Source organism: Pseudorasbora parva, chromosome 1 (assembly GCF_024679245.1).
Source record: "Pseudorasbora parva isolate DD20220531a chromosome 1, ASM2467924v1, whole genome shotgun sequence".
Lineage (NCBI taxonomy): Eukaryota > Metazoa > Chordata > Actinopteri > Cypriniformes > Gobionidae > Pseudorasbora > Pseudorasbora parva.
In genome coordinates this window covers 59,711,144-59,738,836 of record NC_090172.1, presented here as the reverse complement: position 1 = coordinate 59,738,836, position 27,693 = coordinate 59,711,144, and the positions used below count along the sequence as shown (strand labels likewise).

Below are 27,693 nucleotides of genomic sequence, written 5' to 3'. Positions count from 1 at the left end.
TTCTTTACTGCAGTGTTGTTCCTAGACCAACAAAAAGTCCAAGAACACATCGTACTTGGCAACGTTGTGCTCATCAATCTCTAGCCAGGTGAACACGTCTCCTCTCTGTCCTTCCTAAATCGTAGTAACATATCTCTGAGTTCAGTCAGTCTGAGGCCAGTTCCACTAGTTTCAAACAAGCATCCATCAGGTGTCTGTGAGTCAGAACCACCTGGCAGGGTCACAGGGCAGGCACCACAGGCAAGAAAACTGGCATCCCACTGTCCCCTTCTCTCTCCTGCCAATGTCTCTCTGTTCCTCTTTCTCAGCTTGCATGACAAGAAACAGATTAATATAGCAGCTCTAACGGGGCGAGGTGGGACACGGTTCTGCAGTGCATGTGTGCACGCGTCTTGCACTTTCCTGGCATCTGTTCATAATTGAAGCCCATATGAGATCTGGCATGAGGAAAATAGGCAGAGTTAGGAAGGGAGGAATGGATACCGGATACATCCACCTGCCCTCAATATACACTCATGGGGAAAAAGAAAGGGATGGAACGGGGAAAGAGAGAAAACGAAGAAACGTAGAGGCACAGAGGAAATGAAAGAACAGAAGCAGGCAGAGAGATGTGGCAAATATGGAGAAAGACGGAAGAGAGGAAAATCACATAGAAGAAAATCCTTTTTCATGGTAATTTTTCATACTCAATATGCATATTTGTGAGACAGCAGTTGTGGTTTATAAGAAAATTAAACACAATTCTTAGATATAAACTCGTAAATGTGAGAATGACTTCAGTGCCGTTCTTTGTTCTTTTCTCAGAGAAAAGCTTAACTCCAAGTCTTCCAGAGTCGCGGTCAGAGCTGATTCGAAAGACCGCCGCCGTTCGACAGTTTCTGTGTTTACTAGAAGCACGCAAACGCAAGTCGGCCGTCGTCATTATGGCCCCGCCCACCGACTCTATACACGATGTGATTGGCCCGGCAAGAGTTAGGCGTTTACAGCTCAGAAGCGTATTGAGAGTTGCTAGATGACACCCGCGGCAGATTAGAATTGCTGCCGCTAGGGTGCGTCGAGATTTCTAGGCTAAGTTGTAATCATTAAAAAAGTCCAAACTGTAAGATATAAAGTTGCAATTGTGAGATATTAAGTCGTCATTTATCATTGCACTTATCAGAACATTTACAAAAACGCAATTATGAGATAAAGCCGTAATCATTCAGTTGTAATTATGAGAAATTATGTTGAAATTGTGATATAGACACAACTGTGATGTATTATAAACTCACAATTATGAGATACCTTAATTATTTGACTTCGGAGGAGATATAGGCTTCCATAATTAATTCAGTTTCTCATCTTCTATCTTCTTTTGTCTGGTTTTGGGATTGGTTATGTTTCCTGAAAAATAAAACAAAGAGATACTCGTAATCATTTTTTGATTTATAGCAGAGTGCGCATTCCCATATGCACTTGACCTTCTGCGTGCGTGCGTGTGTGTGTGTGTGTGTGTGTGTGTGTGTGTGTGTACCTATGTTGGCGTATGTTCACACCCTTATGCGTACGTTCCCCTGCTGGGGAAGAATCCCTGAGTCAATGAATTATTCATCATACACATCTTGTTAAAGAAAAAGAAATCAAGGCAGGAGGAAATGTGGTTGTTTGATATTTCCATGAAGGAAATTCTCTCCCTATCAGTTCTCTAAAGAAACAGGAAGCAAGAGATTGAACACACCAGCAGTTTGAATGTAGGCCACCGTGATGATCCAACACACTGATTGATGCTAATCATCGAGACTGCTCTTACACTGCCTGCGTTTCACTTCATGCACTCTGTACATTGGTGTTTCTGTCTTTGTTCACACGGCTCGTCTTTAAATAGAGCACAATTTCACAGGTTATTAACTAAGCTCATCCTGCTCTTTACATAGTGCTGATACCCGTAATTATCCATAATAATTTATTTATTTGTTTATATAGAATATTAAAGAGGCAAATGAGAATTCAGAGTAGGCTATGAAGCGATGGCCTAAAATAAATCATGACTTCAACGCTGCGTTCATTTAAATAGACAAAAAAAGCATAGAGAGATGTGGACGATCTGAAGGGAAGGAAGACAAAAATACACAGGACGAACTCAAAGACAGATGAGGTAAGATTAGCTCAATGCGAGCTATCATTGGGCAGCATAAACAATCATCTGTCATTAGCACTGGGAGAAGTCTTCACCATCACACTTATCGCCGTGTCCTCTAAGATGTCAATATTTCTTTAGACAGAGCCCCGATCTCTCTGACTTTGCCCACCGGTTTCAGATATTTATCAAAGCACAGATATTACGGTTATCTTCAGATGTACTCTGCTGTGAATGCCAAATTGGATAACCTGCGTGTTGCACGACAGGATAATGTTATCACACATTGCGATATGTAATGCTATTTAAAGATATCAACCTTAAGCTTTGATTTAGGCGAAGTGTGTAATGTATGTGTCAGTAAATGAACTGCGATAATAATGACTATAAATTAATGCTATCACTTTAGCTTATGCTGAAAGTCTTATTCATCAACCAGCTAATCCAGCCAAAACAGGTGTTTTCTGTGGTGGTATAGCACTGCGATATGCATATCTGAACTGAGGCATAGTCATTCTCTTCAGCTCGTATCATTTGTAAATTAGATTCATTATGGATTGTGTCTTCTTCAGAAAAGTCAGTGCAATTTGTCTGGTCGCAATTAGCATTATTAGGACTTGCATAAAGCCAATGGAATTTCATTAAAGGAGATGCTTCTGTACGTTTTCTATTGATCATGAAACCCAGCATTAAACCCACATTATGCAAATCTTTTTCACTGCTAGAGGTCATGGATGCGTATGTGTGGGAACGCAGAGCTGTTTTATCATATTACATAGGGGAGACTGGGAATATAGCTGTAACACGGGGAGAGTTGAAACACCACCAATTCCACGAATCACGGATAAGATAGAAGTCATATGATAGTTTCAGTTTCATCTGGCTTCCTTTACGATCCCACATGGAGGTTTTCCAGTCTGTGTTGCTATCTCTCCAGAAAATATAATTCTGAGGAAAGAAATAAAATAAGTTTAAAAAAAATAATAAGTTAATATTTTGTTTACTTCTACCATTGTAGATGTTGTCTAAGTGTAGTTTCTCTAGTGAAGAATGGTAGCCTGATTAATTACACTCAGTGGCTTAACTTTGTTTTAAAAAGTGGGTGGGACATACATTGCGTAACAAATGCACGCGAAAAACTGCGTACTATATGCACGCCAAAGCTCATTTCGACGTGTGAGGGGCACTCATACGTCAAAATGAGCTTTGGTGTGCATATGGTAGGCAGTTTTTTGCGTGCATATGATATGCACTATATGGCGTATTAAGGGGGGTTGCATTGCCGATACAATGTTATATCAGATGTAAAATATGTACAATAACAATTGCAGAAAAAATTGTATTAGGATGTCCGGAAAATAAATTAAATAGTTCATTTATTGATATGGATATCGTTTTAATTATTGCATCTAAACACAATATACCGTTGTGCCAAGAATTTTCACGTGAATAAAGGCAAATAGCAAATTTGCACACTTTGCTTTTAATCCCTGGTCTAGTCTGTTAATCTTGTCAGAAGTTCTCGTTTCTAATCTGCCCTCGTAGCCTATTTTCTCTCTCATCAAAACCGAATATCATTAGTACATCAAGAGCAGGGACAGTTTTTGTGCGTTTTGTTTCGTGATCTGACCGGAACAAATAGAAAGCCTCTGCAACGGCGTTAAGCGTTAGATTAAAGCGCTCGTCTGTGTGGAGACTGCACGAGCCGCGAGAAAAATCTGCAGCACTGATAACAGCGGCAACGAGCGCCAGATCGCCTCTTATTTAACAAACGAACAAAACGATCCTCTTCTAGTTAACCAGAGATGTTTTGTTTGTATTAGTTAGGTTCATCCGTGAAGGAAGATGTTTTAAAAAAGTGGTGGGGACATGTCCCACCCGTCCCACCCGGAAATTACGCCTATGATTACACTGCATCACTAGCCTGCCGTGGTCATCCTCAATTCTAGTCAGAATATGAGTCTGATGCTCCACTGGGCTGTGATTATGGAGCGTGTTTCAACCCAACCATGAAAGACCTCAATTGGACAGACCTACAGCCAATCAGAGCAACGGAGCGACGCATAACGTTAGTTGTCAAATGTCAACAGAACTCAACTGCACTGTGTTGCCAAGTCCGCGTTTTTTTCCGCGGGTTGTTTTCTTTGTCGGCGGGTTGAAGCAACTATTATGTGATATATAGACCCATGAGTGCGAATTTTAGCAGGCAACCATGCCAAAATATCACACATTTTACCCCCCAAACGCCATTTTTTTCCCAGAGAACCCGGGTTTTTTAATTCACATTTCTCTGTTGAAGATCAGAGCTTTAACATTGTGAATGCACTGTTCTTCTACAATGATCTTCAGTTGGCTAAACTTATTAATTATTCATTTAAGTAAAGGCAGAACGTTTTAAGCTTAAGTTTAAATTTTACCATTCATGCATTGTTTAATATTGCTGTTTGTGAAGGTAGAAGGTCTGCAAAGTTTTAAAGATCACAGTGTGTGACAAATAAAAGTTATTGTCTCATAATCGTTTCTGAACTGCCAAAACGAGTCGTCAGTAATTCCGGTCTCACATCCTGTTACAAAACTATGTACCAATGTAACAGATTTGCATAATGCCAGTCTATGGTCTTCATTTGTGAACAACTTCTACTTTGACCCTCACACACTGTAGTTGTATCTGAGACTGGAAGAGTTTGGTTCGTGTTGTTGAAGACGCTGTTTTCAGTGCTGTGAATCTGAAGTCTTTTCTAAAAGTTCATATAAGGCAAATTCATATAAAAATTCTAATAAAAAAAACCCATCATAAAATAGTTACATTTTCCTGTGAGACTAAGTTCTCATAATCATGATACTAGTTTATTAGCCAAATAGCTTTGCACTTACAAGGAAATTGACTAGAGGGTTTGCTCCAAAGTGGACAGTAAACTTAGCCTGACAAGCCAGACCCACATCCAGATGTTTGGTCTGGAAACTCCCCATAGACAGCTCAATCTGAGGGGCGGATAAACGGTCGTCTTTCAAACTCCCTCTGCACGCGATAGGATACCGCTACAACCAACCAGAGCAACGAAGGTGAAGCAGAGCTCCTTGATAGATTAAACATTCACCGTATCCGGTCGGCTAAACTCTGAACACATCTTTCTCTTTTTAAGAAAGACTTCAGTGTCGTTCTTTGTTCTTTTCTCAGAGAAAAGCTTAACTCCAAGTCTTCCAGAATCGCGGTCAAAGCTGATTCGAAAGGCCGCCGTTCGCCAGTTTCTGTGTTTACTAGAAGCACGCAAACGCAACTCGGATGTCATCATTATGGCCCCGCCCACCGACTCTATACACGATGTGATTGGGCCATCAAGAGTTTGGGGAATACAGCTCAGAAGGGTATTGAGAGTTGCTAGACGACACTCGCGGGCAGATTAAATTTGCTGCCGCTAGGGTGCGTCTAGATTTCTAGGCTACAGTAAACCTGCCGTATATCAGAAAGCACAAAAACATCTCATCTTATCTTATATTATATTATTATCACACTTCCTAAAATGAATTGATCCATTGAAAGTGGTGACAATGATAAATATTAAAGCGGGGGGAAAAGGACACTGACTAATACAATGATGGAGGTATGATGGTGAGAAGGAGTGATGGTAGTGATAATATAATAAATAGTAAATCGATCATTTACACACCATACACACACCCACACTCACACCTACACTCATCCACACACACCTATACATTTACATACTTTTATTTCACTTCTAGAATTATGTAATTACTCGATTGTCAGTTACTGCACTATTATGGTTTGTATGTCTGTTTGTGAATTATTATTATTTTTTTATTAATTAAAAAAAGAAAGCAGCAACTGAGCAGAATAACAGAGAAGAGTCTAGCAGAAGGATCCAGTGCAACAAAACAAGCATCGGTGATCATGGAGGGGCAAAGCACACTCTCAAATATTCATTTACGAGGGGCTCTATCCATCCATCAGACGATTATTTACAGCAGCAGAAGTTCTGTCTGAGTTTTGTGGTGCACGCATGAAAGCAGCTTAACAAGGCAAGGACGAACAGCAGTGGGAATCTGCCCTGAAGGGGGCTCAGTGAAAATCAGCGGAACTTGTTCTTCTCCCTTTTTACGTCTTTTTATCAGAATAAACAAGGTGTTGATTGTTGCCCAGCAGTGCCGCTAAAGTCTATCTAAAATCCAAATTCGTGAGAGTCTCTCTGGGTGTCTGTGTGCATTAATATGACATAGCGTGGGTGGTTGTGAGCATGTATGAATGCTTACGTGAATGAATATGAATGTGGAAGTCTCATGGACAACATAAGCTAGATCCGTATGACCGAGATCTGCCCACTGCCCCAGGAAACAATACAACCCCCTCTCTTCTTTTAATTAACCTTGTTAATGAGAGTCACTGTTTGGATGAAAGGGACTGAAAGGCGGCTCATCATTATTATTATTTTAAATAAAGATAACGTCTTGTTTGAGAGGCTGCATCTGAACTTCAAGGGGTTCTCTTAAGACCCTCATAGCCCATCAATCACCTCCGAAAAATCAATTCAGATTCTGCTGGAATTTATCTTAGAGATGGCGAGAACTCAACAGGGGCGTCATTATTTCTGTGTGCAGCACAGGCCGAGTCTGGTCAGATGATGTAAATGATGACCTCCTGCAAACAGCCTCTTGAAAATAAGATGAATCAGTCTGTTTTTCTAATCCCAGCCTTGCGATATGTCACTCAGTGGAGAGCATCACCTGGCAGCCTTCCAAATATCCCTAGAACCACAAAACAGGAAAAACAGAAAAACTGCTGTCTGACTTTGGACCACTATTGATGTACACGATTTGCTGTGTGTCTATTGGCCGGCTTCATAGACCATTGGTCCCAGTGTAAAATGCATGTTTGAGCTGTTTTAACTGACAGCAACTTGCACTTGCATATCTTAAAATATGTCAATGCCATTGTTTGTTTCAAGATGCACACCAATAATGTTTTCCTCTAAGGCACGTTTATAAAAGCTACTTAAATGTCCTAAATTAACTAAAGCCTAATCCTGGCTTAATCAAACCGGGCCTAGATCTTTTACAGACATCAATCCTGAAGAAAAAAGAAAAGTTTCACAATTTCCATGGAACTATTAAGTATAACTTTTTACAACATTGCTGATAATCAGAAATTATTCAGTTATTTGAGCAGCAAATCCTCATATTAGAATGATTTCTGAAGGATCATCTGACACTGAAGACTGGAGTAATGATGATGAAAATACAGCTTTGATTCAAAGAAATACAACTCTAAAACATAACATTTTAAATTGTATAAAACATTTTTTTTAATCTGTAATTTGTCATCAAATATAGCAGCCTTGGCATTATTCATAAGAGAGTTCTTTAAAAAAATCATAAGAAATAGACTTATATTAAGACAATAAAGTTCACATTTGCTCTTCAGTCCAGGGACGGGGGTCACTTGATAGAATTTAACATCAAACCGTACATAAACCGATTTGGCAGAGCGCAAATATGAAATCGCAAAGGCTGATGTTATGTTTTAAGCGCAGCCGCCAGTAAAGCACGGCTCTGATCAGCTGTAAATGCTGCTCCATCTGAAAGCGCTGCGAGTTTAAGTTGCTTATAATGTGCATTTGAAAAAGCAACACTTATTAAACATCTTATCAAACATAAGAAGAGTTTATGAACCTCTTGTCCAACAAAAGACAACATTAACATGTTTTTACTCCAAAATCACTTTATAATGACACTTTAGCATCCTTCAGTGAGATAATGTGGCATCCTATAGACCCTTTTACTGTTTGTACACAATGATGACGTAGCAACGTATTCGCGCGCATTTTGGCAACAAACTATGGTGAGAATCGGCGGCATGCGCGAGCGGATTAAGCAACACAGACAGAGAAAATTATTTTAAAAAGTTGATTTTATCAAATGGTATTCACCTACCAGATCTGTGTACTATAGTGGAGTGGATAGAAGACGTTACCAGGTGGCCAAATATACAGTGGCCGGATATACAGTCTTGTTCAAAATAATAGCAGTACAATGTGACTAACCAGAATAATCAAGGTTTTTAGTATATTTTTTATTGCTACGTGGCAAACAAGTTACCAGTAGGTTCAGTAGATTGTCAGAAAACAAATGAGACCCAGCATTCATGATATGCACGCTCTTAAGGCTGTGCAATTGGGCAATTAGTTGAATTAGTTGAAAGGGGTGTGTTCAAAAAAATAGCAGTGTGGCATTCAATCACTGAGGTCATCAATTTTGTGAAGAAACAGGTGTGAATCAGGTGGCCCCTATTTAAGGATGAAGCCAACACTTGTTGAACATGCATTTGAAAGCTGAGGAAAATGGGTCGTTCAAGACATTGTTCAGAAGAACAGCGTACTTTGATTAAAAAGTTGATTAGAGAGGGGAAAACCTATAAAGAGGTGCAAAAAACGATAGGCTGTTCAGCTAAAATGATCTCCAATGCCTTAAAATGGAGAGCAAAACCAGAGAGACGTGGAAGAAAACGGAAGACAACCATCAAAATGGATAGAAGAATAACCAGAATGGCAAAGGCTCAGCCAATGATCACCTCCAGGATGATCAAAGACAGTCTGGAGTTACCTGTAAGTACTGTGACAGTTAGAAGACGTCTGTGTGAAGCTAATCTATTTTTAAGAATCCCCCGCAAAGTCCCTCTGTTAAAAAAAAGGCATGTGCAGAAGAGGTTACAATTTGCCAAAGAACACATCAACTGGCCTAAAGAGAAATGGAGGAACATTTTGTGGACTGATGAGAGTAAAATTGTTCTTTTTGGGTCCAAGGGCCACAGGCAGTTTGTGAGACGACCCCCAAACTCTGAATTCAAGCCACAGTACACAGTGAAGACAGTGAAGCATGGAGGTGCAAGCATCATGATATGGGCATGTTTCTCCTACTATGGTGTTGGGCCTATTTATCGCATACCAGGGATCATGGATCAGTTTGCATATGTTAAAATACTTGAAGAGGTTATGTTGCCCTATGCTGAAGAGGACATGCCCTTGAAACGGTTGTTTCAACAAGACAATGACCCAAAACACACTAATAAACGGGCAAAGTCTTGGTTCCAAACCAACAAAATTAATGTTATGGAGTGGCCAGCCCAATCTCCAGACCTTAATCCAATTGAGAACTTGTGGGGTGATATCAAAAATGCTGTTTCTGAAGCAAAACCAAGAAATGTGAATGAATTGTGGAATGTTGTTAAAGAATCATGGAGTGGAATAACAGCTGAGAGGTGCCACAAGTTGGTTGACTCCATGCCACACAGATGTCAAGCAGTTTTAAAAAACTGTGGTCATACAACTAAATATTAGTTTAGTGATTCACAGGATTGCTAAATCCCAGAAAAAATAAATGTTTGTACAAAATAGTTTTGAGTTTGTACAGTCAAAGGTAGACACTGCTATTTTTTTGAACACACCCCTTTCAACTAATTGCCCAATTGCACAGCCTTAAGAGCGTGCATATCATGAATGCTGGGTCTCATTTGTTTTCTGAGAATCTACTGAACCTACTGGTAACTTGTTTGCCACGTAGCAATAAAAAATATACTAAAAACCTTGATTATTCTGGTTAGTCACATTGTACTGCTATTATTTTGAACAAGACTGTATATACTTATTTAGATGAGAAACCGAGCCTGTAACGTACACCCGAGAAAAATTACGAGCATATCACTGGATGCTTATGAATACGTTGTCTGTGGGCATGTACAGAACGTCAAATACTCAGAGTTTTGTGTGTTAAAATCAGAAATTCTCCCTAGTCAAAGACAAGGACACAAGTCAACGGTGTATGAGGCTTGGGTTATAATCAACCAACGAGTGCAGCAAACCACATTCACTAACAGTTACACCTGTGCATGCATAAAAAGGAAGCCAGCAACATGGTAATGTAGAGAATGTCTGAGAGATGATGTTTGAATGATTACATTTAGGACTGGGAAATCTATTTTATTGTGTTATGAATCTGTTCAATATTACCCAGAGCTACCTTTATTGTTTGTTTTCCTTCACGCACTTCTGTTTAAAGTTGAATTTTGTAATGCTATAGTACTACAACTATGTTGCTTGCATACATTTCTCAAATGGTTATTTTGCAATTAAACTATTAATAAAATCATTACAAATGAAATTGATAAGTTCTCTGAACTGCTTGTTGGTTGGGTGGGTGGGTACATTATACACACCAGTGACAGACAATGTTGGGAGGTTTATTATAAAGCATTACGTTTACAATTACGTTACATTAAGTAGAGTAAATGCTTTACAAATGTAATCTTTTTAAAACTAATACATGGTAATGTGTTACTCATTTGGAAACCGTTTGAATAAACTTTCGGAGTTGCTAACACGTTAGAACCACTAGGGAACAACACCACTTCCGTTGCCAAAATGTGCGCGCAACTCTTTGATCACGTGGGCTGTAAAAGGGTCTATACAGAAAAAGGCACATAACATATTATTTTAAACTATTATATTCAGTGATAAAGGGTATGTTGATTACTATTGAAGTACTAATATACTTTATTATCATGAAAATACCACAAAATGTATGAAAATATATAACGCAACCCTGGTTATAAATCGCTTCAAGGGGAGAGGGTTCCCCGCCTGCGGCCCTCAGGGAAGATCCTGACAATGCCTCCTGGCCTCTGAATCACAGAGCCTGTTCACAGTCCCCTCAAAATTGTGCAAATGTTAATATGTAAATGTAAAATGTAAATGTTTCACATTTAGTTGACTACATCTTTGCATTTTACACTATATTGCCAAACGTTTTGGGATGCCTGCCTTTGCACATGAACGTTAATGACATCCCATTCTTAATTCATTGGGTTTATTATGGAGTCGGCCCACCCTTTGCAGCTATAACAGCTTCAACTCTTCTGGGAAGGCAAACTCACTCATCCATGTCTTTATGGACCTTTCTTTGTGCACTGGTGCACAGTAATGTTGCAACAGGAAAAGGCCATCTCCAAATTGTTCCCACAAAGTTGGAAGCATGAAATTGTCCAAAATGTCTTAGTTTGCTGGTAAGTTCCTTTCACTGGAACTAAGAGGCCAAGCCCAACCCCTGAAAAACAACCACACACTATAATCCTCCCTCCACCAAACTTTACACTTGGCACAATGCAGTCAGGCAAATACCATTCTCCTGGCAAACGGCAAACCCAGACTCGTCAATTGGATTGCCAGAGAGAGAAGTGTGATTGGTCACTCAAGAGAACACGTCTCCACTGCTCTAGAATCCAGTCACGGCTGCTTTACTCCATTACATCCCACACTTTGCACTTGGTGATTTAAGGCTTGGATGAGCTGCTCGGCCATAGAAACCCATTCCATTAAGCTCTCTACACACTGAGCTTGAGCTCATCTGAAGACCACATGGACCACTGGAGGTCTGTAGCTATTGACTCTGCAGGAAGTTGGTGACTTCTGCTTCCTGGAGTTGCTGTTGTTCCCAATTGCTTCCACTTTGTTATAATCCCACTAACAGTTGACTGTGGAATATTTAGTAGTGAGGAAATTTCATGAATGGACTTATTGCACAGGTGGAAACCTATCACAGTACCACGCTTGAGTTCACTGAGCTCCTGAGAGAGACCCATTCTTTCACAAAAGAAACTGATGATTTGGAGGGGTGTCCCAATACTTTTGGCAATATAGTGTATTTTTTTGCAGGGTTCCACACAGCTCATTTTATGGTAGAACAGGTTTCCAACCCTGCTCCTGAAAGACCACCGTCCTGTAGAGTTTAACCCTGATCAAGCACACCTAAAAAATCCAAACAACATCTTCAGGATTACTTAGAAAATTATTTGTTGTATCATAAATTGCATGATTGATTAGATGGAGCTAAACCCTGCAGGGCAGTGGACCTCAAGGGCTGGAATTGCCCACCCCTAAGGTTGAAGACGAGACAGTTATTGGTTTATTGATCTGACTGTACTGACGCTGCTGTATGAGGACTGAAGTGAGCTCGACAATGATATCAGTTTTTGCTAACTGCTTTATAGATAAAATTTACAAATGTAATAAATAATTTAATAATTGATGATCTTTACAACAAAACGGAATCAACACTGAACTGACTTCAGCCAAAATGCATGATTTTACTGTTATCAAAGCTGCTTTGAAACAATCTGTATTGTATAAAGCACTACATAAATAAAGGTGACTTGGTTTGACAGTTCAGCAGTGTAAAACTGGCACCAGGCGCGCAAGTGCTAGTTTCAGCCTGACGCAGTTATCATTTTCAAATCCTGTGCCAAATTGTTTAAATAGCAAATGCATTTGCGCCCATCTGTTCACCCATGAGTGTGCTGGTCTGAAAACCAGGTGTGATCAGGCGCATTGTTGGCGTGTTGCTTTTCTGAGGCAAGTGAAATAGACTGCGCCATTAACCAACAAAAACCTGCTCTAAAGTCAATAGTGCAGTATTTTGTGTTATTTAAAGAACCTGTTAATTAATGTGCGCCTATAGGCGGCTGCACAACATGCGTACACTCTGATCATTACACACACAGGGACGCACAGCAGCACACAAACATTTAAAAAAAATAATAATAATAAACGGATTCCTGTCTGGAGAAGCTTTTAGTCTTTCCGTTCACAAATTATGCCAGACAGACAGACAGACAGACAGACAGATAGATAGATAGATAGATAGATAGATAGATAGATAGATAGATAGACAGACAGACAGACAGACAGACAGACACAGACACAGACAGACAGACAGACAGACAGACAGATAGATAGATAGATAGATAGATAGATAGATAGATAGATAGATAGATAGATAGATAGATAGATAGACAGACAGACAGACAGACAGACAGACAGACAGACAGACAGACAGACAGAAAGACAGACAGACAGACAGACAGACAGACAGACAGATATAGATAAAGACAGAGACAGACAGACAGACAGACAGACAGACAGACAGATATAGATAAAGACAGATAGACAGACAGACAGACAGACAGACAGACACATAGATAGACAGACAGACAGATAGACAGATAGATAGATAGATAGATAGATAGATAGATAGATAGATAGATAGATAGATAGATAGATAGATAGATAGATAGATAGATAGATAGATAGATAGATAGATAGAGACAGACAGACAGACAGATAGATATAGATAAAGACAGACAGACAGACAGACAGACACATAGATAGACAGATAGACGCATAGATAGATAGACAGACAGACAGACAGACAGACAGACACAGACACAGACAGATAGACAGATAGATAGATAGATAGATAGATAGATAGATAGATAGATAGATAGATAGATAGATAGATAGATAGATAGATAGATAGATAGATCGCTTTTTTGGATGTATTTCAGTTGGCAGAGAGCCTTATGCGCTCTGGGTGCTTTGCGTTTTTGAAAGAGCGCTCTGAGCACATGAAGTTAAAAAAAGTCAACTCTGAGCGGAAAAGAGCGCAACGTCATCGCATTTATTTTCTGTTGTCCAATCGAATGAGTGGAGAGGCGGGCCTTTCGTTGTGTTACATTGATTTGACTGACAGTACAGGTGATTCGGGGGTTGCCTAGAAACATTAAAAAAAACAGCGCACTGCTCTTTTCTGAATGAAAAACGCCAAACAGAAAAAGGAGTGCAATGCGCCTCGCGTTTTCGAACCTGAAAAACGCGTTCTGGGCCTAAGGGTATAAAAAGCCAAAATCATCAATATTTCTCATTTATATATATTGAAATACTTTGGATAGGTTTAACTTAAGTCCAGATGATATAAAAGTGATATGAAACATTTTTTTTTTTTTGATGATCATTTTCTACTCTTGCCTGTTTTAGGGTTAAAGATGTTCAATCAAAAGATCAAAATATTTTGGAAGACTAGGGAAACTTTTAATTACAAACTCTCCCATGGCATTTCTAGACCTGCCAGGTAAGTGCCACAAGCCTGCGCATCACAGAACTTTTCCAAATGGAGCTGGTGGATAAATCCTGTCAATTTGCATGAGTTGCCTTTGAAGCAGGATGGAGATGAGTCTAATGAGCTTTGCTAATTACTGTGCTGATCACTGTCCCTATCTTTTTCTTGCTGTCTCTAACATCTTTCTATTTCACACTTTGACTACTGCTAGCTTACTTTGTGCAAACGGTGCATTCCAGTGCTTAGATCAGAGTGCATTACTGGAATCTCCAATGCACTCAGTGTGTGTGTGTGTGTGCCTTAATCTCCAGCATAATTTAAATGCTCGTGAAGGCCAAGTTTTACAGGGAAGGTTCTGAAGATTAATTTTTAAAAACAAATTTCCATAAACCGTCTAAATCTTCCTAACCTATCTTCTTACAAAGCCTCTGAGGCAAAGGTTACGGTTGTTTCTCTTCCAGATATCCAATGGGTTTATAAGGCTTCCATTATTGCATTACAGCAAACATGCATTTCTGTTGTTTAGGGATGAGTCGAATGATTTTCTGTGGTAATTAAGGGGTCAGGGTTTGGCTGCTGGTCATGGAATCAATGCAGCTCCAGGCTGATTAGTCACATGGCATTTATAACCAGTGTTGGGGAAAGTTACTTTTAAAAAATACATAACAAGATTGTGTTACTCAGTTACTTTTTAAGTAAAGTAATCCATTACATTACTTTTGTGTTACTTTTTCTCACCTGGGCTGGGCTAGGCTTGCTTGTTTGTTTTGTTTTTTAAAAGGTTAGTTCACCCAAAAATGAAATAGATGTCATTAATGACTCTCCCCAATGTCGTTCCACACCCCTGTAAGACCTCGGTTCATCTTCAGACACAGTTTAAGATATTTTATATTTAGTCTGAGAGTGTATGCAGTCTATGCCCACTATATTGTCCAGAAAGAGAATAAAAACATCATCACAGTAGTCCATATGAGACGTCAGTTAGTTCATTAGAGTCTCTTGAAGCATCGAAAATACATTTGGTCCAAAAATAACAAAAACTACGACTTTATTCAGCATTGTCTTCTCTTCCGGGTTTGTTTTCAAACCTCACATAAAGATTCAAACAGTTATGAATCAGCTTATTGATTCATGATTCGGATCGCCAATGTCACGTGAGTTTCAGCAGTTTGACACGCCATCCGAATCATGAATCAATACGCTGATTCATAACTGTTTGAATCTTTATTTGAGGTTTGAAAACAAACACGGAAGAGACGACAATGCTGAATAAAGTCGTAGTTTTTGTTAATTTTGGACCAAAATAAATTTTTGATGCTTCAAGAGATTCTAACCGTGCGTTCACACCGCCGCCGGTGAGAGCGTCAAAATTCACTCTTGCCGCCCTGCCAACGACGCTGTAGAAAGCTTCGTGGACGCGCTGCCGCTCTGACGAAGATCGAATGTTTTTTCTTTTTTTTAATTGTATTTAAAGAGGCCGCAAATCAAACAAGCATGTTGATGGATAGAATGACCACAAGTAGGGTATAAATTAACCTCATGAAATTGTTTAAATGTGAAAGTAAGAATGAATTGCATACCCGCTGAACAACGAGCGTTCTAGCGCCTGTAAAATAGTGTTGCGCGACTTCTTAACATATTACACATCACTATGAATGATCTCGTCATAAATGATCGGGAAACCCACACAGCAATGATCAGCTTCTCTTACATTTTGCTTGGTAACTAATGTCGTCGGAACAAAAGTTTACAGGCCTGCGTTATCTGGATTTCTCTCAAGCAGAGCACTTCTACATTCTGATTGGTTGCCGCCGAACCACGTCATAGCTCATCACCATAAAGTTGAGCTGATTTCAACTCTCCTCGACGCCCAAAACGTCCAACGCCACACCCGCTCGCCGCCCGGTTCCCATTGAAAATGAATGACTTCCGGCCACCTTGCCGCTCTCGCCGCCGGCGGTGTGAACGCACAGTAATGAACAAACTGATGTCTCATATGGACTACTTTGATGATGTTTTTACTCCCTTTCTGGACATGGTCCGTATAGTGTGCATACGCTTAGATACGCTCTCGGACTAAAGATAAAATATCTTAAACTGTGTTCCGATGATTAACGGAGGTCTTACGGGTGTGAATGACAAATTTCATTTTTGGGTGAACTAACCCTTTAATAACAACAAGTTAAGTTCTATTTTTAGGCAAATGTAAAGGCCATTTAACACCAAAAGCGAAACCTCAGGCTGAAAGAAATGCAAATTCACGCCTGTACAGAGGGTCAGTGGGGGAAAAAACCCTGCTGTTCAAGCATTCTGATTGTCCAAAACAACAACATTAGACCCCATTTTCATTGTACGGACCAAAAAATATATACGTCTGTCACACAAAAGATTTCATGACATGACAAACTTCATTTTGGGGCGAATTACTTGAACTTAGCAGTGCAAATGTTGCCAATGAGCAAGATAGTCCATCATATACAGCCAAGAAGCTACTATCCACGGAGACAGTCTATAGATTCATCAGCTTCGTTTCCCACCACTGAAGTTTCAAGAAAAAGAAGTTAGTGTGGTATTAACCTCAAAAGCCAGAGTCAGAAACACAGCCAAGTATCTATCAACAGCTTGATCCCTGCTGATAACAGGTATCTTCTCTCGCTCTGACACTCCCTGACTTGGCAAAAGAAAGAGTTAGAGAAACTCACAGAGCATCTGCAAGCCCTCTTATTCCCACATAAGATTGACCCCAAAAAGATGATCCCAGTCCAAAGCTACGCCAATCATACATCGTGTGCTAAAACAATCCGCTGATTTGGAATCAGCAATTGGCGCCATGTTGTTCCTGCTGCAGAAGTCATGTGGCGCTCTCTCTCGACCCTGCTGTTACTGGAGGTCAGGGTTTTCTCCTGAACTCTGCAAGGGCTCTTTATAATTTAACGGCATGCAGGGGGCTGCTTCCACACACCTGCTGCACTCCGACACAAAGAGAGAGTGAGCGAGAGCCTCATTTTTGATCTATTATTGAAGCTCTGTATTTGAGAAAGCTGTCTATGTTGAAGGATGAAGATTTATGCATGCATTGGAATTCACAATGCTGAGGCTGTCTTACAAAGGCTGAATATATTTCACATGTTGCACATGACAGTAACCACTTGTTAAAACAGAATTCATGCATTCATACACTCGTAGACGAATCGTATGGTTTTGTCAGGCGCTTCATAGCCTTTAAGAAGTTCCTGTCATCATTTCATGGGTTTAGTTTTTGTTTATTTATTTTGTTTCAATTATTATTATTATTTTTTTGATTACATTTTATGAATAAAACAAATGTTTGCATAGAGACAGAGCGACACGCGTCATAACCTGAGAGCCATGCCCACCGTCTCCATTGACTTTCTATTGCGGGAAGCGGCCTCCTTGTCATTTCAGACTTATTACAAAGAAACAAACAATGTCTAAAAGCTGACATGTGACAAAGTGTACAGAAAACAAGCTAAAAAACCCAGGAACAAAAACCCAGAATTTTTTACAAGCTGTTGACCCAAAAAACGAGCGTTTAAAGACATAAAAGTGCATACATGCAAGAGAGCGACATGCGAGATTACACTGAGAACTACGCCCACTGGAGGGGAAAGTAATCAGCGACAGGAAATATAATATATAAAACTGACATTTGGATATTAGTAGTGGGAAGTTCGGATCATTTTACTGACTCGGATCTTTGAGTCTCGTTCAGCAAAATGAACGAATCTTTTTTCGAGTCATTTCGAGTCATTTCGTTCATTTCCCCAAAATGACATGTTAAATAGCCCAACACATCTAGTACTTATGAAAATGTTGATTACATTTTAAAACTACATACAAATAAACTATAGGGTACAGCAACCAAAGCCAAATTATAAGAAACTGAAATGTTTAATTAGTTGATTAGTTGTTGGGTCAGGGCAGGCTATTGCAGTTTCTCTGTTAGTTCACCTCACCTCCTGATCAAAAACATTCTTTCTCTTGCAACTTCATATTTATCACGTTTGTTTTCCGCCTCTCGTGTCTTCGAGCTCCTCGAGACGTTAGCTGTCGACTCGTCTGTGTCTGACTCTGATCAGATCTGGGGGCTGGGCCGCCCGGACCGTGCGTGACACAGGTCCGGAAACAAAAATGATTAGTTCTTACGAGTCTTTCGGGTTTGAGTCTTTCGTTCTTCCTGTTAGTCCCATAGAGTCTATGCTTTCAATAACGGAAACAGAAAAGATTAGTTCTTTTGATCGAGTCTCGGGTTTGAGTCGTTCGTTCTTTTGTCATGTGACTTGTCACCGTATAGAACACAAGTTCACAACCTTTTTAGTAAAAAGCACGTACTTATTTATTTTATTTTTTATATTATTCTCAGTTAATATCAGACATATACAAATATGGGAAATATATTGACTATTCAAGTCTAACATCACAAATTCAATTAGACTAATTTTGAATCAACTGTGTGTGTGTGTGTATATATATATATACACACACACACACACACACACACACACACACACACACACACACACACACACACACACACACACACACACACACACACAGCATGTGACTGACAGCAAGAACGAAAGACTCAAACCCGAGACTCAAAAGAACTAATCTTTTCTGTTTCCGTTACTGACAGCATAGACTCTATGGGACTAACAGGAAGAACGAAAGACTCAAACCCGAGACTCAGTCAAAAGACCTAATCATTTCGGAGATTCAGAGCTGATTCAGAGGCCATATGTTGCGTAATGCGCATGCGCGGTCAACACAAAATGAACGAATCACTATCTGAGACAACTCGGTAGTCCCGAGTCATAATAAAGATTCGTTCAAAATGAACGAATCGTTCATGAACGACACATCACTATTGGATATTTGACATGTTTACTGCACACAAACACATACTGAGTGTCAGGATCCCAAAATTGACCTATTCTTCCTGCTGAAGTTTCACGTCTTATTGCCTGTATCCACTTTTGTCTCCTTAAGCGCTCGTTTTTTGGGGTCGACAGTTTATAAAAACTTAGTTATGTTTTTTAGCTTGTTTGCTGCACACCTTGTCACATATCAGCTTTTAGACATTGTTCTGTTTTGTGTTATAAGTGAAAAAAGACGAGGCGATCGCTTCACGCAATACAAAGTCAATGGAGAGCGCTGGATTGTCCCCCCCTGGTGTGGGCGTGGCCTAAATACGCTCTGTCTCTATACTTTATCACTGTATACAAAAAAAAACATTAAACACACAATAATTTAAAGGGTTAGTTCTAGTGATCGACCGATATTGATTTTTTATAACCGATACCGATACCGATTATTTGGATGTTTATGTGCCGATAACCCGATATATAGAACCGATCTTTATTTATTGTGTTATTTCTGTTTTTTACAATTACAGCAACAGCACTGAACTGCGCTTTTTAAACACTGTAATTTTTGCGGTTTCACTCCCTTACATACAGAACAAAAGACATCTACATCAATAAATAGTCTGAAAAAATTGGCTTTTTTTAAATACAGCGCAGTCTTTTTAACATTAATGCTGTTTCAACTTTTTATTTATAAATGCAGCCATTAGGGATGCACGATATTATCGGCACGACATCGGAATCGGCCGATAAACGCTTAAAATATAAAAATCGGCATCGGTCAATATGAAAACATTATGCCGATATGCCTTGCCGATATGATAACGTGTTGATATGCGCCTGCAATAACTCACGTGTGCAAGGAGTGCTACAGCGATGAGACCATGTCAACACTGCAGTCATTCTTCAAGTGAAAACAAGAAAATACATTGCATGTACAGTGATTTATACTGACTGTTTTTAAATGCTGCCTTGAATTTCTGAATGCACGTACAGAAGGACGTGACCGTCAGCAGCAGATTTGCCACGTTTTCACAACAAAACTAGCCCAAAACAAGCCCAATCGCGTCTCCCCACTCTCTAGCGCGTGCGGCAGCCTCCACAGCAGCAGAAGCTCCTCCAGGTCCTAGTGCCCTCCATCCAGACCGCTATATATTTATACATGTAGTGGGGGCGCTGTTGTTACAGTAATACAATGAAAAGTAGAATACACAAATAAATTGAAGCTACTTCTTGTTCAGAATAAACAAATCAGTAATGATGTCATAAATCACAAGCATGACACTTGTAAATTAAATACTTTTATATACAATGTATTACTCTGTAATAAAATTTTATGAAATGGATGATGAAAAATAATCCAAGGAGCTCTACAATAATTGTAGAATTAAAAGACAGCATCAATGGATGTCATGCCACCCCCACTTCATGTGCACAAACGTTAAATCCAAAAATACAATATTTAGGTTACAGCTGCATCTGGGGTGAAAAATTACTGACTTTATTATTGTTATTTTCAGAGCTTTTAATGTACTCTTATCATAAAAAGAACTTTATTAAAATGTATTTATCTTCAACAAGAATCCTTTTATTAAGGAGACCTCAGAAATCTGAAACCAGAATGAAAAAAAAATTGTTTTTGCTCAAAATGGTGTTGTTTCCAAACAAAGGGAAAAAATAAACATATATCGGCATCGGTATCGGCATCGGCCAAAATGAGCTGAAAAATATCGGCATATCGGATATCGGCAAAAATCCAATATCGTGCATCCCTAGCAGCCATATTAACAACAGGCTAAATACATTTATAAGGTCTAATATTTTCAAATGGAGAACATAAATGAGAGTTGAGTCTATCAAATCCCCATAATTATGATCATAAATATAAGCATTCATTTCAAACTAAAGTTTTAAAAGGTTTATGTGTTTAATAGACTAAAGATTGAATACTCTCTGGAATTGTAATAGCTATGATGTATTCGTGGGTTTGTTTATTTTTCTTATCTCATCTAGTACGGTATCAAAATTAATGTTTGTGTATGTCTATGAAATGCTGACGACAGCGCTGTTTTCATCTCTGCATTTAACTTACACATCTCGCGGAGATAGGCCTAATAATACATTTTTACGGAGCTGTAATTAATTAGATATTTATTATATAAATGTTATATAGCAGACGTTAATATAATTTAAGGAGTTTTAAACGAGTCGGTCTTGTTTAGCCTACATAGCCTACGGTAACGTTAGCATATGCGGGAGCAACAACTCGGTGAGTGAACGGCTGAATGCAACTGAGCATAAACACACAGAAAGAAAGAAATTCGGTGCTTTTACTTCCAACATGCTCTCATTCATGGCTGTTTTGTTTCATTCATGTGAAGTTACGTCTTTATTGTGACATAACGGATTACCTGACGAATCTGTCAGTGAGTCGTCTCTACAGTGCCAAGTTTAAACTATATAATATCATCTCATAACATCTTATTTGTGCATATCTCAATTGTGCATTAATGTTATGTCAAACAAAGTTTATTAATTAAGGGATGCAGGTTATTTTACCTTTAAACACCGTTGTTGACTCATCTCCCCTCAGACAGTCCGTTAATGGCGCGCTTGTATGCAATTCTCAAAACGTCCACAAGATGGCGCCATTTATCGGGAAATCCGAAAATACAAAACCGATACCCGATTATGGGAAAATGCTTAAATATCGGGAAAAATATCGGGAATCCGATATATCGGTCGATCACTAGTTAGTTCACTCAAAAATGAAATAGATGTCATTAATGACTGACCCTAATGTCGTTCCACACCCGTAAGACCTCCGTTTATCTTCAGAACACAGTTTAAGATATTTTATAGTTTAATCCCAGAACATATACAGTCTATGCACACTATACTGTCCATGTCCAGAGAGGGAATAAAAACATCATCACAGTAGTCCATATGAGACATCAGTTAGTTCATTAGAATCTCTTGATGCATCAAAAATACATTTTGGTCCAAAAATAACAAAAACTACGACTTTATTCAGCATTATCTGAAATAAAGATTCAAACGGTCATGAATCAGTGAATTGATTCATGATTTGGATCGCGTGTCAAACTGCCAAACTGCTGAAATCACGTGACACTGGCGATCCGAATCATGAATCGATACGCTGATTCATCATCGTTTGAATCTTTATTTGAGGATTGAAAACAAACCCAGAAGAGAAGACAATGCTGAATAAAGTCGTAGTTTTTGTTATTTTTGGACCAAAATGTATTTTCGATGCTTCAAGAGACTCTAATGAACTAACTGATGTCCCATATGGACTACTTTGATGATGTTTTTATTCCCTTTCTGGACATGGACAGTATAGTGTGCATACACTTGCATACGCTCTCAGACTAAATATAAAATATCTTAAACTGTGTCTGAAGATGAAACATTAGTCATTAACGGCATCAATTTCATTTTTGGTTGAACTTACCCTTTAAGACATTTCTTCTTTGGCATGAAGGGTTCTTTAATGGCGTTTTCACACCTGGTCCGTTCGGAGTGTCTGTTTCAGAACCTGATGGATTGTGTTTTCACACCTATATATTGTTTTTGTTCCGAAACAGGAACTAAATTTGTTACAATGTTGCATTGGCAACCTTTCAAAGCATACCAAAATGTGTTTATGCAATTCACGCGTGTGTACAACTCGAATGTCATGCGCGAGTAAACTCAAAAGGTTCAAGCACCCAACTATGCACAAATAGAGCGATTTATTCGTGCTAGTCACGTCTGATGTGAACGAAACCAGTAACGCGATTCGCGCGAGTTGAAAAATCTGAACCGAACGCTGGCAGATCGGGCTGGGTTTACCAAGTCTACATCAAACCTCTATTCAAACCATATAATATAATGTCTTTTTCTTCCTTCTGCAGAACACAAAAGGAGATGCTTTGAAGAATGTTGATCACCAAACTGCTTTGGTTACCATTGACTTCTGTTGTGGACAAAAACACAGAGACATTCTTCAAAATATCTTCTTTACATACAGGTTTGGAACAACACAGCGGGAAATAAAACAAGATTATTGTAGTACGCTTTACAATGAAAAACTATTTCATGTTTTGTTTTGTTTTACAAAATGTCATCTTTGTGTTACTTGCTGTTTCTTTGTGAAATTTACTAGAAATTTCTGAGTGAAAAATATTTAGATTTCTTTTTTTTTTGTGGGTACATGATAGAATTTTGGGTAACACTTTATTTTAAGGTTCAGTTATTACTAATAACTAGTTGCTTATTAACATGCGTATTACTAGGACATTGGCTGTTTATTAGTACTTATAAAGCACATACTAATGTCTTATTCTTCATGACCTTATTCTACATCCCTTAATACTACCCAATACCTCAACTTAAATGCTACAAAAACTACTTTACTAACTATTAATAAGCAGTAAATTAGGAGTTTATTGAGGCAAAAGTCGACGCTAAAAGTGTTCCCCATACTAAAGTGTTACCAAATTTTCATTTTTGTTGGGTAAACTCTCCCTATTAGTCCCAAAGGATATTCACAAAACACTGTACCGTGTTGTTATTGTTCATTGTGTAGAAGAGAGATGATTACAATGTGATGGCAGGATTTAAAAAAAAGCAGATTTGCAATACCGGACATCTGTGGCTTGATCTATGATTCTAAGGGGCTAAGTTGGCTATTGCACTGGTCTTGTGTGTGAGCAAGCATCCAAACAGATTCTGAGTTTTCACCAAACAGAAATGACCTTGTCCGATGAGGATTCAGATGAAACCTGGCAAACACACGGACAGACCGCAGGAGGAATTGCTTCAATGAAAACTGCTGTTTGGTTTGGAAAGCCTTGACAGAGACAGCCACAGAGCATCAAGTGCATGCGGGTTTAATACTAGAATGTTTCCTGGTTGTGCTTGTCATTTCGTCTACTGTTAATGGCTAAACAACGCTAGCGAGAAAACAAAGCCATTTTGCTAGGATAGACTGTCTGTTAATGTACACTGAATCATGTACAACTCTGCATCTGCCTGACTGCCTCGCTCCCACACACGCACAGAGAATATTATGCAGCCTATTAAGAGAACTGTACATGACAGGGCAGGATTTGCCAAGCAAGAGTATGCAAACTAGCACAGAGATAAAGCAGACACAAGCACACAAATATCATCTGATATATCAGCACAGTCACAGAGGTTCATTTACGAATGGGTTTGCCTACATTTTAAGCAGCAAATCTCCCCATGAGAGCAGTAAAATATGAGCTCACCTACATCACGGGGAGCAGTCAACAGCCCTCATGAGGGCAATGCCTTACAAAACGTACTGTAAAAACAGCGTGTGTGTGTGAGTGTTATGTTTAGGGGATAGCTATAGCTCACAATGCTCAATATACCCAAGTCAGGACAGATGCCATACTCAGGGGCCTAGTTACGAGGGGGAAAGTTAGGGCGATTCTAAGAGCCCACGCACTTTTGGGGCCCCCAGAGATCGGTTTTATTAGTAGTTACAGTACTAGTAGTGATGTAATATAAATTGTAAATGTATAATCTACCAGGGTAACAAATAAAACATTGCATTTCAAACAAACTGCATTTCTGGCAAACATTTAAGATTATTATTAGTGTTGAAAACTTTCTCAGGATAATTTAATGAAAGTTTAAAAGAACAGCATTTATCTGAAATATAAAGCTTTTGTAACATTATAAATGTCTATACTGTCACCTGATCAATTTAATGCATCCTTGCTGAATAAATGTGTTTATTTATTCAAGTTATTTCTCAAAAATAATTTTTAAAAATGTATTACCGACCCAAAACTTTTGCACGGTAGTACAGTGTACAAAATCTTTCTATTTAAAAAATAAAATGCTGTTATTTTGAACTTTCTATTCATCAAAGAAACCTAAAAAAATATGTACACAATTGCTTTCAACATTGATAATAATCATTAATGCTTCTTGAGCAGAAGATTATCATATTAGAGAGATTAGTGAAGGATCATGTGACACTGAAGACTGGAGGAATGATGATAAATTCAGCTTTGATCACAGGAATACATTACACTTTACTTCACAGAGAGAACGGGTATTTTAAATTGTAAAAATATTTTACAATATTATAGCTTTTTTGTATTTTAATAACATAAATGAAGCCCCATGGTGAGCAGAAGAGCGTTCTTTAGAAAGTTCTCAGACTTTTGCTTGAGTAGTGTATATATAATTAAATGGCTGACAGCAATTTTGGAGCGCTATCCGGTTGGCCTGTATGTTTGGTACGATAGGGGGCCCAACCTCAGAATTCTTTCATAGGGCCCAAAATGGCAAGCGACACTCCTGGCTGAATTTAATATGGACGAAAAAGAGGCGCTGAGGTGTAGAATTGCAGTCTTCACAATGGCACACACTGCATAAAGGTTAGTTTCCAACTCGCAACTTTTTAAGCTGAAAGTTTCCATACCATATTATATCATTCTATAATTTCACGGAACCAAAGAAAAAAGATGCTTTCTAAATAATACAACTATTGGTTTCAGTTTATATATTTTATCAGCATAATGTATCTGCTAGTTGCTAAGATTAATCACTAAACACACCCGTAAGTTTGATATGATAGATAGATAGATAGATAGATAGATAGATAGATAGATAGATAGATAGATAGATAGATAGATAGATAGATAGATAGATAGATAGATAGATAGATAGATAGATGATAGATAGATAGATAGATAGATAGATAGATAGATAGATAGATAGATAGATAGATAGATAGATAGATAGATAGATAGATAGATAGATATTTCATCACAACCTCTAGCGGCAAAAAAAATTACATATTGTTGCTCTAACCTCACATTTTTATATTAATTTTAAATAAAATAATAAAAAATATTGCAAACCATAACAATGTACCCAACATATTTGATAGGCAATAAATACACTCCTTGACATAAAAAAATATATATAACAATTAAGAGGATATTTACCATAATGTGTTCAAAATATCTGTCACAGAACAAAATGACATCACATGATACAGGTCATGTTTCATGGGGTGTTTGGTTATTAGCATAGTTGGTAGAATTTTTGCAGACATTAATAAAATTGACATTAATATATTTTCTTATTTGAAATGCAATACAGATCATCTTGACTTTATTTTAATTTTGTAATTATTATTCATTATTTTGAACAAGTCCCACTCACTTCAAAAAGCAGATATTGAAGAAAAAAATAGATTAAGGGACATAATTTCCAGCAAAATTAATGTGTGCGGGATTATATTATATATATTTTCTTTCATTGTTCCTGGTTGGTGGAACGATCTTCCGTCCTCCATACGCACGACAGAATCACTCGCTTCATTCAAAAGACAGGTAAAAACTCATCTCTTCCATGAGCACTTAATCTTACGTTAAAAAAAACTCTTTCCTCCTCTATTTCTCCTTTCTTCTTCCCTTTTCTGGTTTTTGCTACTCTGAGTAGTTTACAAATCTTGGTATTTAGGGCACTTTTTGTGTTTCGTTGCCTCTTCTTGACGGATCGCTTCCTGTTCTCCTGAGTTGTAAGTCGCTTTGGATAAAAGCGTCTGCTAAATGCATAAATGTAAATATATTATAATATAAAAGATGAATAAAAGAAAATTCTTATAAAAAATATATCATCAATGGGCATGAAATGTATGTTAAATTATATTTGCCATTAAAACAAATACATAAAGGCAATGATTTTCATGTTAGCAAGGTGATATGTTCAACCCTAAACCTCACACAAATGTGTGCATGAAGTATGGAAGACGCAGAAATTATGTAAACATTTTAATTGACTGCAGTCAGGATGACTATCCTACTTTACCTCAAGACAGTAGATTTAGGGTCTAAATACTTGTGTTTTTGTTTAATTACAAATTTGGAACAAAACTTCGTTTTTACTCTAGGGCAGGATTTTCATTTTAATTTTCTACATACCGGTATTAAGGGCATATTTTGCATATAAGTTTTGAAAGCCAACAGTCAAAGTAAAACAGCGCCGCTCACTGGACACTAAAAGCCCACGTGTCTGATTCAATACACTCACTGAGATCTAAGATAATTTAAACAAAAAAAAGGCCTTTATTCCCCAAACAAGTGCACAGAGAAAATGCATTTGTATTTGTGTTGTATTGTTTGTGCTAAAGTAGATTTGCTTTCATAACTTTAAAATTAAATTGCACTATCAAGTCTGTGTTTTGTGTAGAATATGCTATAGAAACGTGCACAGACCTATAAACCAGGATAATTAGATTTAATAACCTTTTTGAAGTGAAATGGCGGATTATTAATAATTCATACGAACCATATTATGCAGGGCGTTGGTTGTCTGTCGGCGGTCAAGAAGGTAGTCTACTTGTTTGCTGAAACAGTGAATGAGGGGTCAAGGCATTGGCATGTTGAGACTTCAAACGAATATGGGGTTGCATACCTATAGAAGGGACATTATATTTTATTGTTAAGGCTTTCTGTGACCTTGACTGAAAACGAATATAATTGCGCAGTGTAATATTTTACACAAACTCATTATAATTACATTTTTATTGTTATACTTACAATATTGTGAAATGTGTGATATTTACTTGATCACTGTCCTCTCATGAACCTGAGTGATAAGCTTTATCGGAATGGCTCACGTGATGTGCAACTGTACTGCCGGACGCCATCTTGGCTCAACGCTCATAATTCTGAG

At 38.3% G+C, this 27,693-nt stretch overlaps 1 long non-coding RNA gene across 1 annotated transcript; it reads right to left on the bottom strand.

Annotated features, from left to right (window-relative positions):
- Positions 1 to 13: 13 nt before the first annotated feature.
- LOC137079065 (uncharacterized) lies at positions 14 to 27,662 on the bottom strand. Its single transcript, XR_010905396.1, has 4 exons — positions 27,558 to 27,662; positions 27,307 to 27,432; positions 1,285 to 1,383; positions 14 to 437 (listed from the first exon to the last, which is right to left on the bottom strand). It is a non-coding gene; the product is annotated as an uncharacterized lncRNA (long non-coding RNA).
- Between the last annotated feature and the right edge of the window lie 31 nt (positions 27,663 to 27,693).